Source organism: Malania oleifera, chromosome 2 (assembly GCF_029873635.1).
Source record: "Malania oleifera isolate guangnan ecotype guangnan chromosome 2, ASM2987363v1, whole genome shotgun sequence".
Taxonomy (NCBI): Eukaryota; Viridiplantae; Streptophyta; class Magnoliopsida; order Santalales; family Ximeniaceae; genus Malania; species Malania oleifera.
In genome coordinates this window covers 102,995,999-103,009,060 of record NC_080418.1, presented here as the reverse complement: position 1 = coordinate 103,009,060, position 13,062 = coordinate 102,995,999, and the positions used below count along the sequence as shown (strand labels likewise).

At 37.4% G+C, this 13,062-nt stretch overlaps 1 pseudogene; it reads left to right on the top strand.

Moving 5' to 3' along the window:
- LOC131148292 (uncharacterized) overlaps positions 1-10,791 on the top strand; it is a 69,750-nt pseudogene extending 58,959 nt beyond the window's left edge.
- Positions 10,792-13,062: the final 2,271 nt, after the last annotated feature.

Below are 13,062 nucleotides of genomic sequence, written 5' to 3'. Positions count from 1 at the left end.
CGATCCATAGTATGACCTTTTTTGTGACAGTAAGTACACTTTGGTCTGGGCTTGCAAAACAACTTGCCATCTTTTGGGGTAGGGAGAATACCTTTTGTAGCTAATGCAACCCCATCAACAGGTGAGGGAGTTTGGATGTTCCATTGACATTTTTCTTGAAGAACTAAACTGTAGATGCAGTTGATCGTGGTCAAAGGATCCATCAAGAGAATCTTGCCTCAAATTGCACAATCGGAGTCATTAAGTCCTATAATGAACTTCATGGTGCACAGGTATTGTTGGTTTGGAGCAACATCTCCTTTAAAGAGATTAGAATGAAGAGACGACAACTCATCCCATATCAATTTCAGCTTTGTAAAATAGGTGGCCACAAACGTATTACCTTGAACAAGATTATGGATTTCTTGTTCAAGATGATATATCCTAGGACCATTAACTTGAGAAAAAAACTCCTTCAAATCTATCCATATATCTCGAGCAAGATCTCAAAAGAGAACACTAGCAGAAATTTCTTTTGAAAGAGAATTGAGAAGCCATGCTTTTATTATGTTATTGCAACAATTCCATTGTCCATACTCGGCAAAAGAGGTCTTGGAGGGCTGGGATATGGTACCATCAATGAAGCTGACCTTGTTCTTGGTGTTGAGAGCAATGACCATGGATTGGCTCCATGTGTTGTAGTTGGTTTCAGTCAAGAGATTGGAAACCAAGACAATGCCATGATTGTTAGAATTACTGAGATAAAAAACATGACTGGGATAATCAAAATTTTCGGTGCCTGCAGTATTGGTAGCCATGGAGACAAATAGAAGATGTTCTTTTTAATAAAAAAAAAAGATGAATATGGGTGTTTGGCTATCTAGGCTTCACTGCTGCGTGGAAATTGGTGCACCCATGAGGGAACTTAGTATTTGTATAATTAAAAATTAAGAATATGGAGGCAGCATATAAGGAGATTTGAGAAAGGTAAGGTGTAGATTTGAGATTGATCAGTAGGGATATTGTCTGTGGTGGAGAGAACGGATGATAAAGAAGAGCCGAGGGTGGTAGTAGCTGTCAGGGAGTTAGAAATATTGTAGAGAAGATCTGCACATAGTCTGGTGACGATGATCCAATTTGGGTTGTGTCGAAGGAGGTGGAGAGCTGTTGGTCGAAGCCTAAAGAAGTCGGTTTTGGAGAGATAAAAAATAAAGCACGGAATGAAAGAAACAGCGGTGACCAGCGATGGAACAAAAGCAATGAAGATGCGCAAAAAGGAATCGACGATGGTGGAGAGAGAGAGAAAAGAGAGAGAGGCGCAGGCAGCTTTGCAATTAGCAATCAGCGATTGGTGATTAACGTCGAAATCCTAACTTGGCTCTAATACCATGAAGAAATTCAGAGTCTAGAATTTGGAGAGGGAGAATAGAATTAAGGGAAAGATTTTCTATATTTTCTGGTATGTATTTACATTGTACAGTGCTCCTATTTTAGAATTTCTTCAGTAGACAATTAAAGTAAATCATATTGATTACACCAATTAGGTATTCGTGTCTGGTGGTTTGACCAATCTCAAGAGAGAATTTTGGCCTTTATTACCACATGGTGAATCTTGGGTTGCCTTGTGTGTATGATCTTCATATGGAAATCTTGTTATTTCCTTAACATTACCAAGTCCCACACTATCCAACTCTTTCATTTTTTGGTTGAAAAACTCTCGATACTTCTTGCTATCGCATCGTGAGTTTGAGGGGGAATGTTAGTGATAATAATTATTTGCATTATACTAGGGTAGAATAGTTTTTGTTATAAATGGTGTAGTCCCAAGAGGGGGTTGAATTTGGTACTGAAAAATTAATGCAAATGTTTTAAATGATTTTAACTACAATTTAATCAAGTGATCAACCAACAAGAAAACCAATCACTATTCACAACAAATATAAGCAAGTGTAAATATGCTCAAATTAAAGAGATTAGGGAAGAGAGAATTACAAGGTTCGATTATACCCGCCTACGTCCTTGCCTCAAGAAAACCACTTGAAGATTTCACTATCCACTCCTTTAACATGCGGAGCCACCTCCCTCCTTCACTTGAAGCCTTTACAATCCCTCCTTACAAGCGGAGATGTCTTTACAAGCCCTCCTTGTAGGCATAGATACCTCTCCAAGCAATATCCACTTGCTTGGCACAATTCACACCTGAACCGTCGTTTGTAGAACGAAAAATAAAATGGTATAGAATAAATGCTTGTCAATCGAGCTAATGAGTACAATAAGAATAGCACACTAATACACTCGCAAAAGATTATGAATGATGCTCAAATAGTATCTAGAAGGTAAGAACTTGAAGGATGAATAATGAAATTACAAAGTGCTTGAGAAAGATTTTCAACAAAGGATAAAAAACTTGGATTTAGATGATGGAAGTGTATCTCTCTTTTTCTTCTTACTAAAACAAGTTAGAAACCTTGTATTTGTAGCCAAAATGGCATACTAGCCATTTTATGACCATTGGGGGTTGAAAATAACTATTTATTTTGAAAACTAGCCATTTTTTGGCCGTTATGCAGCTTTTCCCTAGAGGTTCGATCAACCAGGCCAAGGGTTCGGTTGGTTGGATTTCGGGTTTTCCGCTGCAAACACCTTTTAGTATTTTGGGCATTACGTTTTCTAGAAAACTGAAATAGGGACGTTCCTAACATCAAAAGAAAGTTGAGATAAAATCCCACAACTTTCATGTTGAGGATTTTTTAAGACGAGAACTGATTGATCAAGAAAATTGCTCATCAATGCGGCGATTGAAACATGAAGGGAATTTTGAAAAACTTGTTTTGGGGTTTTCATTCCAAAAGTGATTTTAGCACTTTGAAATAATTTTTGCACATTTGCAAAATAATTTTCAACACTTTGAAACATTTTTTTCACATCTTAAAAATGATTTTCAATGGAATATAGAGTGCCTATTGTCCAATTAAAGTCATATATGAGCTTCTTCACTTAATCAACGAAAGTGTACTTACAGAGGTCCTATTTGCAAAATACATGAAATAGATTCATTAAATTCTTCAAGCTTGGACTTCATGAGCACCATAAATATCTTCATAGTCTTCAAGTTTAGTCTTAATATGCTCCATGTTCATGGCCAGATTGATTACGGGTCAAAACTGCGTAATTGGGCATCTTAACCCGGGCTTTATGGTTTATATTTTTAATTAAATGTCCAAATTTGTTCAATATTTTAACAAAGTGCCAAAATTATCATTCTTGAACTTTATTGCACTATTTATGAAGTTTTGGTAATTTTTTGTCGCAGGAAAATTCCCGGAAACCAAAACCAACACCTATTCGTATTTCATGTATAACTTTTCCGTCTGAGCTCCGATTGAGACAATTCAAATTTCTGGAGAAATAGGAAAGAATCATCTACAACTTTCATGTTTTGAGTTTTGTGAGATATGGGCCCTAAAAGAGCAGAATTTGCGATGAACAGAGAGCAAATAAAATGAAAAATATATATATATATATATATATATATGAAAGGGAATTTGATGTGACTCGGCAATGCATGGCCGGGTTGGGTTGGCTAATCCAGGTAGGGCACTACAATGTTCTTTTAAAAGGAACCCGAGCGCATCCTCTTCATCCTCTTCATCTTTTTTTTCTCTTAGTTAGTTTTTTTTTTTCTTGTCTTTTCTTTCCCGCTGGCCTCTCTTTCCTGCTCCTCTGTTCTTCCTCACACCAGCCCCTACACCAACTCCTACCAACAACCCCTGCTTCCCGCTGCAACTCCTACCCAGCAGAGCCACAGCCAGCCTCCCTCCATCTTCATCCTGCTACAGCCCCCACAGCAGCAGCTCCTCTGCTGTCTCCCTTGTATCTCCTCTGCCCCGAACCACCATCCGGAAACACCAGTAGCAGATCCTTCTCCAGCAGCAGCTCCTCTGCTGTCTGCTCCAGATTTTTAGCCCTCTAGCAGCCTCCACGGCCAGCCAGAGCAGCTCCCAAGCAGTAGCAACAGCAGGCCACAGCAGCTCCCTCTCCTCTGTTTCTCACGGCCTGCCATGGCCGTTTGTCCCTGCTCTCTCTTTTCCCTTCTTTCTTTTAATTATTTATTTATTTTTGTTAAGACTTTAAATATTGCATAAAGTTCAGATTTTTTTAGTTTATTTGAAATTTCTTTTAAGATTGAATATTGTTAGGCATTTAACTCTTGTTGAATTTTTTTCCATTAAACTAGTTCTTGGTGGTTTTAATTAGTCCTTTAAATTAAGTTCAGTTCGGAAAAAAAAAAAAAAAGACAGAAAAAAAATATTGTTTAGTTTTGAAGTTTTCCAAGTTTTAATTTTTTTTCTCTTTCTTTTGAAATTGAATTTAGATTAGGATTGGTTCGATTCAAGTTCGTATTTTTCTCATGTTTCGGTATCTTTAAGTGTTAGGTTTGTTTTATTTTGATGCCTTTCGTTTTATTGATGCAATGAGCCACCATGAAATTAATTTAACCCGAAAAGTGTGTATTGTTAGCATGAGTGGCTAAGTTCGGTAACTCGGGTTGTGGGTCGATGTCGTTTGCGTTCCATGGTTTATTAATTATCCTATGATATCATTGTTAAACTTTTATTTGGTTAAAACTAAAAATTGAAGGAAGCGTTGATAAATCGCTAGCTCTTGCTTCTTGTTTTGTTGTTGACGTTAGGCACATCAAAACCTTGAGTTAATCTAGGATTTTAGTCAACTTATTTTTACATAAAAATTCGGTTGATGCGTAATAAGAGTTTTTATTTTCTTCCGTTTGGATGTGGCCAATTTACTCGATCTTTAGTGACAAAATTTCATCTTATTAATGCCTTGATTGGATTAACAAGAAGAGGAGTAAGGCCTAGGAAATTAGTAAACGGTGGAAGCAAACAGACGTTGAACCCGTAACCCAAGTGTTTGGTAAAATTTGTTTAGTTTTGGTTGCTTTATTAGATTTACATTTTTGCAAAATTGATAAAATTTCAGTTTCATTTTGATAGTTTACTCAATCTTCTCTCACTTTGTTTACTGTTTTCAAAATCGTAAAAGACCAAAAAGATTTTCAACCCACATTTTATTGCAACAGGATTTTGCTAAACTTGCATAAACACTTTGATACTCAGTGGTCCCTGTGGAATACGATCCTGGACTCATCCTTGATACAACTTGACACTTCTGCACTTGGAAGCATAACTCAGAACGAGTCAAGTTTTTGGCGCCGTTGCCGGGGACTAATTGGTGTCATCGAAGTGTTTCTCAGATTTCAGAGAGGTGTTTTAGAGCTGTGAACGTCTTCACAGCTTGGGTGATCTCTATTTCCTCTCCTTTGACCTGTTTGCTTTTATTGCATTTATACTAAGTTTGTATGACTGGTTGGGCTAGAGATAAGACATTTAGATTAGTCAGGACAGACTCATCCATCTCATCATCGAGTGAACCTGTTTCACTTGAATCACTTGAATCACCATCTGACACGTGTAGCATCATGGCTAAAAATGAACCTCACGATATGGAGAACCCTAATAGGACACTTAGAGAATATTTGCAACCTGTTAGGACCAGCACCCCATCCTGCATTATTCTACCTTTGAATGCAAATGCTTTTAATTTTAAACCTGGGATGATTCCATTGTTACCTCATTTTCATGGCATTGAATCTGAAAACCCATATTTGCATATTAAAGAGTTTGAAGAAGTTTGTTCCATATTCATGGATAGAACATGCACTGAGAAGGTAATAAGATTGAAATTATTCCCATTTTCTTTAAAAGACAAAGCAAAAACCTGGTTGAATTCCTTAAGACCAAGATCCATTGGGACTTGGCAAGAAATGCAAACAGAGTTTTTAAAGAAATTTTTTCCCATGCAAAGAACTAATGCTTTGAAAAGACAAATCATGAATTTTTGCCAAAAGGATGTGGAGACATTTTATCAGTGTTTGGAACGTTTCAAAGATCTCTTAAATGCATGTCCTCACCATGGGTATGAAAATTAGAGGGTCATCAGTTTTTACTATGAGGGATTGCAACCAAAGATGAGGCAATTTGTAGAAACAATGTGCAATGGTGAGTTTTTCAATAAAGGGCCTGAAGAAGCTTTTGATTATTTTGATTACTTGGCTGAAAATGCCCAATCTTGGGATGTCTCTGATGTGTATGATAGATCTGAAAAGCAAAAATGCATTGGTGGGGGTGGTAAGTATCAATTGAAAGAAGTTGATGATTTGAATGCTAGGCTTGCATTAATGTCTAAAAGGTTAGAGTCCATTGAACTTAAGAAGGTAAATGAAATGCACGTTTTGCCATCATCTTCTGAAAAATGCAGCATATGTGAGGATCCAGGGCATGTGACTGATGCATGTCCAACTATTCCTGCTTTTAAGGAAGTTTTGCTTGATCAATCTAACCCAGTGCATATGGTCTCTAAGAATTCTTCTGGACCTTATTCTAATACATATAATGTAGGTTGGAGAAATCATCCAAATCTCAGTTGGAAAAATGACCAAGTGGGGCCATCTACGTAGGGACCAAGTCAATATAATCCTTATGCAGCCGCTAGCCAAGGCTTGGGGCCACCTCATTTTCCAAATTAGCCACCCCAAATGCAAAGAAGAGGAGTGGAAGACTCTATACAACAGCTAACTGTTAGCTTGCAACAATTTATGCAGAGTCAGAGCACAATCAACAACCAAAACTCCTAGGCTATCAATGACATCAGAGGGACTCTCACTAAAGTAACCACCACTTTGAGTAACCAGGAGAAAGGAAAGTTTCCAACTCAACCCCAACCCAATCCACAAGGGCACAATCGATCATCTCAGCATTCAGGTGAAGGGAGCAACGTGAAATCAGTGAAAGCTATTACAACTTTGAGGAATGGTAAGGTTTTGGGTGACCCTGCCCATAGTGCAGGGAGTTCAGGTAAAAATGCTAATGCCCCTCTTGATAGTGGTGAGTCGAGTACTTTAAATTCACATAATGATGCATGTTCCACACCTGCACCGTTTCCACAACGTTTGGTTTCTTTGCACAAGGATAAATAGCATGCTGAAATCTTGGAAATTTTTAAGCAAGTTAGGATTAACATTCCACTTCTAGATGCTATAAAAAAAATTCCTGCTTATGCTAAATTTCTAAAGGATTTATGCACTGTAAAACGAAAACTAAATGTGCAGAAAAAGGCTTTTCTCACTGAGCAAGTTAGTGCTATTATTCAAAATCACACACCACCTAAGTACAAGGATCCCGGGTCACCTACTATTTCATGTGTCATCGGAAACTCTAAGATAGGGCAGGCCTTGCTAGACTTAGGTGCGGGGGTTAATTTGCTACCTTATAGTGTGTATGAACAATTGGGGCTAGGGGAATTGAAAACCACATCCATTATCTTGTAGCTTGCTGATAGATCCATAAAAATACCTAAGGGTATCATTGAGGACGTCTTGGTCCAAGTGGATAAATTTTACTACCCTGTGGATTTTGTGGTCTTGGATATGAAAGTGTCATCCCACGCAAATTCATCACCACTGGTGATTTTGGGAAGACCATTTTTAGCAACTTCTAATGCCATAATCAACTGTAGGAGTGGTGTTTTAAAATTGAGTTTTGGAAATATGACTTTAGAACTGAATATCTTCAATTTGTGCAGGCAACCTCAAGAACATGAAGAAATCCAAGAAGTCAATTCATTGGAATCTTTAATTGTAGACACTCCTTGGTTAAACTATGATTATGATGAGCAGTGGGAGGAATTAGAAGATTCCCTTGATTTAACTGATTCCACTAATCATTTTTCTTCGTTTTGTGTTGCAGGTGACTCAACTGAGATGCAATGGAAGCTTAAATTTGAACCATTACCGGCAATACAAACCCCCGCACAACCATCCAATGAGAAGGCACCGGTGTTAGAATTGAAGCCACTACCGCCGGAACTAAAATATGCCTACCTTGGACCAGAGAACTCATTCCCAGTGGTGATTTCTGCATTGTTGACTCCTGACCAAGAAAGTAAGTTGTTGAGAATTTTGACACAACACAAATCAGCCATTGGTTGGTCCATTGCCGACATTAAAGGTATAAGTCCTCTCATTTGTACACATAGGATATATTTGGAAGAGAATTCAAAACCCTCTAGAGAAATGCAAAGGAGACTAAATCCCACAATGAAAGAAGTGGTAAAAAAGGAAGTTTTGAAATTGTTAGACATAGGCATCATATATCCAATTGCTGATAGTAAATGGGTTAGTCCAATACAAGTTGTCCCAAAAAAAATCTGGCATAACCATTGTAGAAAATGATAAGGGAGAATTGGTGCCTACTTGAGAGACCACAGGTTGGAGGATGTGTGTAGATTATAGGAAATTGAATGCTGCCTCTAGGAAGGATCATTTTCCTTTGCCTTTCCTTGACTAGGTTTTAAAAAAAGTGGCAGGGCATGAATATTACTGTTTTTTAGATTGATTCTCTGGTTATTATCAAATAGAAATAGCTCCAGAGGACCAAGAGAAGACTACCTTCACTTGTCCCTTTGGAACTTTTGCCTTTAGGAGAATGCCATTTGGGCTATGCAATGCCCCAGCTACTTTTCAAAGATGCATGTTAAGTATTTTTAGCAACTTGATTGAGGACAGTGTAGAAGTATTCATGGATGATTTTTCAGTTTTTGGAAAAACATTTGATGCATGTTTGTCTAATTTGCAAGTTGTTTTGAAAATATGTGAAGAAAAGCAATTGTTGTTAAATTGGGAAAAATGTCACTTTATGGTCCAACAAGGAATAGTTTTGGGGCACATTGTATCCTCTCGAGGCATAGAGGTGGATAAAGCTAAAATAGACTTGATTTCAAATTTGCCTGCACCTAAAAATGTGAAAGATGTTAGATCATTTTTAGGGCATGCCGGTTTTTATAGAAGATTCATAAAGAATTTTAGCTTTATTTCTAAACCTCTTTGCAAACTTTTGATGCATGATGTTAAATTTGAATGGACCCAAGAGTGTAAAAATGGTTTCGATGAATTGAAAACATGTCTCACCGCTGCACCTATCATTCGATCTCCTGACTGGTCACTTCCTTTTGAATTAATGTGTGATGCAAGTGACTTCGCTGTGGGGGCTGTTCTTGGACAACAAAGAGATAAACTGCCATATGTTATATACTATGCTAGTAAAACTTTAAATGCGGCACAAAAGAACTATTCCACCATAGAAAAAGAACTACTAGCTATAGTATTTGCATTGGATAAGTATAGATCTTATCTTCTAGGTTCTCCTGTCATATTATTCACTGACCATGCAGCTTTGAAATTTCTACTGTAAAAAAAAAGACACTAAGCCAAGAATGGTAAGGTGGATACTTCTGCTTCAAGAATTTGATCTCACAATAAAAGATAAAAAAAGAGTGGAGAACGTGGTGGCAGATCACCTTTCTCGGCTTCAACCAGAAGTTTCTGAGAAGTTTTCTTTAATTTCTGATAAATTTCCTGATGAACAATTATTTGCCGTTGAATATTTACCATGGTATGCTGATATTGTAAATTTCTTGGTTGCAGGGAAAACGCCACCTCGTTGGAATGCTCAAGACATAAGAAGGTTGAAGACTGAAGCTAAGAATTTCTTTTACGATGATCCTTATCTCTTTAAATATTGTTCAGATCAGATCATTAGAAAGTGTGTGCCTAACAATGAAATTTCTAGTGTTTTAAATTTTTGCCACACAGAGGCTTGTGGTGGGCATTTTTCCGCCCACAAAATAGTGGCTAAAGTTCTTCAAAGTGGGTTTTATTGGCCAAATATGTTTAAGGATGCTTTGAGTTTCTGTAAAGCTTGTGAACCTTGTCAAAAATTAGGGGGAATCACTAGGAGAAACATGATGCCTTTACAACCTATACTAGTGATTGAAATTTTTGATTGTTGGGGTATAGATTTCATGGGACCATTTCCTTCTTCTTTTGGCTATTTATACATTTTGCTTGCCGTTGATTATGTTTCCAAGTGGGTTAAGGCAGTCCCTTGTAGAACTAATGACCATCAAGTGGTTGTGAAATTTTTGAAAGAAAACATTTTTGCAAGGTTTGGCATGCCTAAAGCCATAATCAGTGATCAAGGCACGCACTTTTGCAACAAACATGTTTCAACCTTATTGAAGAAGTATGGTATCCATCACAAAATCTCTACTGCCTACCATCCTCAAACCAACGGGCAAGCTGAATTAGCAAATAGGGAAATTAAACACATCCTTGAGAAAAATGTTAACCCAAATAAGAAGGATTGGTCTTTGAGATTGTCTGATAGCTTGTGGGCTTATAGAAAAGCTTTTAAAACTATTTTAGGCATGTCTCCATATAGATTAGTGTATGGTAAGGCTTGCCATTTGCCTGTAGAGTTGGAACATAAGGCGTATTGGGCAATTAAACAATGCAATTTTAACATTGATGATGCTGGTTGCATGAGAAAATTGCAGTTATCTGAATTGGACGAGCTGAGGATGGATGCCTACAATAATTCTAAATTGTCCAAGGAGAGAATGAAGAACTTTCATGATAAACACATTCAGCGTAAGACTTTTGAGCCCGACCAATAGGTGCTATTGTACAACTCTCGCCTACACTTGTTTCCTGGTAAGTTAAGGTCTCGGTGGAGTGGACCTTTTGTGGTGAAGACTGTTTTTCCTCATGGTGCTGTAGAGATTCTGAATCCTCAAAATGGTAATGTTTTTAAGGTTAATGGTCAAAGGCTCAAGCCTTTTATTTCTAACTTTGCTCCTGACGAATCTACTCTACATTTGCTTGATCCCACTTAGTATAGTTCATTTTCTTTTCTTTTCTTTTCCCTTTTTGTGTTTTTTTTTTTTCTCATTTATATTTATATTTTTCTCATTGTTTTCCTTTGTTCTGTAGTTGTTATTTCTTATTCTCTAGCGTTATATTCTTTTCAAAGCGGTTCAGGTACTTCCTCTTTTTCTCGTTTATATTTTTAGAATTGTTTTGCTTTACGTTTAAATACTCTCTTGGGTAAATTCTTTCAATTCTCCTGCATCATTGGGGACAATGCTACATTCTAGTTGGGGGGTGGAAGAGAATTTACCCTGTGGTTTGCATGCTTTAAACATATGTGGTTTGCCTTGGGAAAATGGTGTTATATAAAAAAAAAAAAAGAAAGAGAGAAAGAAAGAGGAGCATTGAAGATTTACACTGCATTATCCCATTTTTAACATTGACTCGTACCCTTCACATACTTGCATATAACCTAAGAACTACACACTTAAGTCATTTATGCGTAGTTTCTCTTTATATGATTTTATGACTCCATGAATAATTGCTTGGTAGTACATTCGTGTTAATTTGGCTATATAATTTCCTGTATCTACATGCATCTCACGAGGATAAATAAACACAGTTACGTGATTCATTGCACTTAGGGTTCCTTGTGAGCACCGAGAGAACACCCGTGGAGACTATGACACCTTGTGAGATATTCTTGAGCTATTATCATCCTTTTGAGCGTTAATATCAAATCAGAGTTCATGGAACTCAATTTTTTTTTTTCTGGATGATTCCTTGTACACTAGTCTATGTTTTGATTTGCTAGCCTAGAGGTGACTTCTAGTGGGGAGATAGAAACCTAGGTCTTGTAGCCTACTCAAGATATGAAAGCTGAGCCACCCCTAGAGATAGATTTAGTTCATAGACCACTATTCAAGCTCAATTCTCATTGATTGTTTGAAGATTACAAAAGAAGTGTTATAATTGTCCTAATTGATCAAGAAAAGACAGAAAATGAAAAATGAACAGAAGAAAGGATGAGAAATAAAAATGTGCATGAAATGAAATGCTAATGTCTACTCCACAGAAATATCACAAAAAGTCAAGGACACAACACATGTTCTCTACGTATGAAGATTCTTCAACCAGTTAATGCCTTAGATGTGTTCACGACAAGTTTGTGAATAAGTTGATCTAGGGTGGTCTCAGTTGGATGTGGCGAGTAAGTGAGAAGATGCTAGGGTGAAGGACCCGACACCTCATAAATAGGCTAGATCCCTTCCAGACTAGTCCACTCCTTACACTTAGTGTTGTTCCTTTTAATATGTGGGATGTTTGATCGCGACACTCCTCCTCACATATGATGAGTGAACCCATTTTCTTTGAGTGTTCTTGAGGGTATACTAGTTAGGCCGAGTCAAAACGACCGTTCTATAGGTGTCCACTAGCGTCCTAGGTGTACTGAGTCACACACATCACACACACCTCGAGAGTTTACCTGTTTATACTCGAACTTATATGATTGCATTAACTCTGAATGTGTCATTGATTAACTTCATGTGAGTATACTACTCTTAAATGACATATAAGTGATGAAACTTGCATGAGTGACGTGCTTCAGAGTCGTGTGCATTGAATATGAATGAGTTTGTGTGAAATTCAGTTATGTTCTTGTATATAAAGCGGTATAATATTGTCCCATGTGCATTGATTTCATGATCACCGGAGTATATAGTTCTAGACACCACCCTAAGATTCATTCACGTCATTTGCTAGAGACTAGCAAAACGTCAGTTGGGGGGTGTGATTATGGGTCAAAACTGCGTAATTGGGCATCTTAACCCGGGCTTTATGGTTTATATTTTTAATTAAATGTCCAAATTTGTTCAATATTTTAACAAAGTGCCAAAATTATCATTTTTGAACTTTATTGCACTATTTATGAAGTTTTGGTAATTTTTTGTCGTAGGAAAATTCCCGGGAACCAAAACCAACACCTATTCGTATTTCATGCATAACTTTTCCGTCCGAGCTCCGATTGAGACGATTCAAATTTTTGGAGAAATAGGAAAGGATCATCTACAACTTTCACGTTTTGAGTTTTGTGAGATACGGGCCCTAAAAGAGCAGAATTTGCGATGAACAGAGAGCAAATAAAATGAATATATATATATATATATATATATGAAAGGGAATTTGATGTGATTCGGCGATGCATGGCCGGGTTGGGTTGGCTAATCCGGGTAGGGCACTACAGTGTTCTTTTAAAAGGAACCCGAGCGCATCCTCTTCATCCTCTTCATCTTCTT